The 3,408-nt window shown below is 41.3% G+C and overlaps 1 protein-coding gene across 1 annotated transcript in view; it reads right to left on the reverse strand.

Moving 5' to 3' along the window:
• The window catches only part of CD79A (CD79a molecule), a 22,089-nt gene extending 22,065 nt beyond the window's left edge, over positions 1-24 (reverse strand). The window contains exon 1 of the mRNA XM_070763766.1: positions 4-24. The gene's annotated coding sequence lies outside the window, so the exon portion shown is untranslated. The remainder of the gene's footprint in view (positions 1-3) is intronic.
• Positions 25-3,408: the final 3,384 nt, after the last annotated feature.

Raw genomic sequence — 3,408 nt, forward strand, 5'->3', positions numbered from 1 at the left:
CACCATCTTGCCCTTTTGGCCCTGAAGAATCTTCGCTTAAAATACACTTCCTTGGAAATCATATTCGTCATGCATAAATATTTTTGAAAAGTTCATGTCTATTTTTAACCAGCAGAGGTCACTATTGCTACTACTACCGTCCTACATTTAAAGTAACTTCTGCAAAAAAAACCCCTCATTTGTGGATAAACGTGGAACCAAGCCCTGGCAAAACATTTATTCCCCCCCCCCCCTTTGTCTTGGCAGTGTCTCTTTTCTGCTACTCCCTAAACACTCTTAACTTCTGAACATTAATTCATCTCCAGCGGGGGAAGAAGGGTTTAGCCACCCTTAAAAGCATTGCTATCAAATCACAAGTAGGAGCCCTTGATTTATCCAAAATTTCTGTTTCTAAGCAAGACATAAATTGAGCTGTGATGGTGCAGCTGCTAGAGTGCAGTACTGCAGGCTACTTCTGCGTGCCAGCTGCCTGCAATTTGGCAGTTCGAATCTCACCATTGGCTCAAAGTTGATGCAGCCTTCCGTCCTTCCGAGGTGGGTCAAATGAGGACCCAGATAGTTGGGGGCAAGCTGTAAAACGGTATATAAGTCTAAGTGCTATTGCTATCTCCTTCGTTCGTTCATTTCTTCCTTGCCTCCTGCTCATTGCCAGCAGCTCATTGCCAGCAATTCAATTCTCACCAGGCTCAAGGTTGACTCAGCCTTCCGTCCTTCCGAGGTGGGTCAAATGAGGACCCAGATTGTTGGGGGCAAGAGGCTGGCTCTAAACTGCTTAGAGAGGGCTGTAAAGCACTGGGAAGCGGTATATAAGTCTATATAAGCCGCTTCCGAGAGGGGCGGCATACAAATCAAATCAAATCAAATCATAAATAAATGCTATTGCTATCTCCTTCCTTGCTTGTATGTATTGTATTTGTATTTATTAGATTTGTATGCCGCCCCTCTTCGAAGAGTCGGGGCGGCTAACAACAATAAAAAAGACAATGTGAACAAATCTAATATTAAAAATAGTCTAAAAACCCCAATTTAAAGAACCAATCCTACATACAAGCTTACCATGTATAAATTCTATAAGCCTAGGGGGAAGGGAAAATTTCAATTCCCCCATGCCTGACGACAGAGGTGGGTTTTAAGGAGCTTGCGAAAGGCAAGGAGGGTGGAGGCAACTCTGATATCTGGGGGGAGCTGGTTCCAGACGGCCGGGGCCACCACAGAGAAGGCTCTTCTCCTGGGTCCCACCAAACGGCATTGTTTAGTTGACGGGATCTGGAGAAGGCCAACTCTGTGGGACCTAACCGGTCGCTGGGATTCGTGCGGCAGAAGGCGGTTCCTTCTTTCCTCCCTCCCTTCCTTCCTTCCCTCCCTCCCTCCCTCCCTCCCTCCCTCCCTCCCAGTGGTTAGAAAGCAGCATTGCAGGCTAACTCTGCTCACTGCCAGCAGTTCAATTCTCACTGGGCTCAAAGTTTACCCATCCTTCCATCCTTCCAAGGTGGGTCAAATGAGAACCCAGATCGTTGGGGGCAACGATCTGTAAGCTGCTTAGAGAAGGCTGTAAAGTTCTGTAAAGAGGTATATAAGTCTAAGTGCTATTGCTATTGGTAAGTGAATTCTGCTTTCTCCTTGGTTTCCCTCCTCCTCCCCACGTCATCCAAGGGCAGGCTGAAGGTCTGGAAATGGCTTTATCGGCGCTCTCTCGGAGGGAAGTCAGATGACTGGCAGAAACAAAGATAGGTAACAAGAACCGCAAAAGTCATCACGCTGATATTTGTTTATTCAAAGATAGGGTGGCAGCATGCCCACCTGGCACTAAGGTATGGCCTCAAGGTAGAACTTTTCCCAGGAGGCTGCATTAAAGTAACAGTGGATATACCTAGAAACCACTGGCAGTCCCTCCTTCCAAAGTGGGCCAAATGAGGACCCAGATGGTTGGGGGCAATAGGCGGACTCTTTGTAAACCGCTTAAGAGAGGGGCTGTGAAGCACTGTGAAGCGGTATATAAGTCTAAATGCTATTGCTATGTGATGATGATGTTTGCCCATCGTGTTCGAAGAAAACCTTGACATCTAACAGGCTGTGGGCTGTTATACCTACATGTACATTTAAATTTCAATTTTACATTTAAATTTCAATTTAAATATTTATTTAAATGTATATTGAAATATATAAATATAAATATGTATTTATATATTTATATTTATATGTATAAATATATAACACATATATACATATATACATATACATATACATGTGCATGTATGTATATATATATATGTGTGTGTGTGTGTGTTTGTTTGTATGTATGTATGTATGTATGTATGTATGTATGTATGTATGTATGTATGATTCGACACAAAAATATGTAACCCTTCCCTGGTGCAGAGCTGAAGGGATTGGATACTGTAGCCCAGAGGTTAATTCTATGCCTTACAAGGCAAAGGTTGCAGGTTCATCTCCCAGTGAGTGTATGGCTAGCTGATGAGGCCAAAATAAGGCCGAAATAGATCTATCCTAGTCTCCCTTAATTTTCAAATTCAACAAAAAACCATGTGACATATATATATATATATATATATATATATATATATATATATGTCACATGGTTTTTTTTGCTGAATTTGAAAATTAAGGGAGACTAGGAGGCGTTTTGGTGAAATCACATTCACCATCATCAGGCTGAAGTTGTAAGCTTCGTGCTGCTGTAAATATAGTTTACAGCAGCACGAAGTAAACTATTTACACGAAGTAAACTATATTTACAGCAGCACGAAGCTTACAACTTAAGCCTGATGATGGTGAATGTGATTTCACCGAAACGTCGCATAGACACTCAAAATATTACACGGGGCAAAACCCGAACTCAGAACAATCTACATACATATACCCGTGAAAATCTACGAAAACTAATATATATATATCACATGTTTTTTGCTGAATTTTTAAAAGTAAGGGATATATATATATATATATATATATATATATATATATATATATATATATATATTTCTGAGTTTGGGTTTTAACCCATGTAATATTACCCCGAACTCAGAACAATCTACATACATAGACCCATGAAAATCTACGAAAACACACACACATACATATATATACGGATATATATGGATAAAAGGAAAGATATAGCAGTTAGATAGAAGTCCACGTGATTTCAGGTGGCCAAATCCGAGCAACGTTTGTTTCAAAGACACCTTTAAGGGAGCTTTGCAAAGAGTATCCGACTTGCATTCCTCCGTTCCCTTATCTTCCCTCTTTCAAAGGGCACTCGACCCATTTCAGTCTGGAAAAAACGCCTCTAGATTTCATCAGCCACGGCCACTTTAACCTTTGGTGCTTGAAGTTGTTAAGCACCGACAAAGGGTTGTTTGTTGAAGCTTAACACAAATCTGGGAAAGT

This window comes from Erythrolamprus reginae, chromosome 11 (assembly GCF_031021105.1).
Source record: "Erythrolamprus reginae isolate rEryReg1 chromosome 11, rEryReg1.hap1, whole genome shotgun sequence".
In the NCBI taxonomy this organism is placed as follows: domain Eukaryota; kingdom Metazoa; phylum Chordata; class Lepidosauria; order Squamata; family Dipsadidae; genus Erythrolamprus; species Erythrolamprus reginae.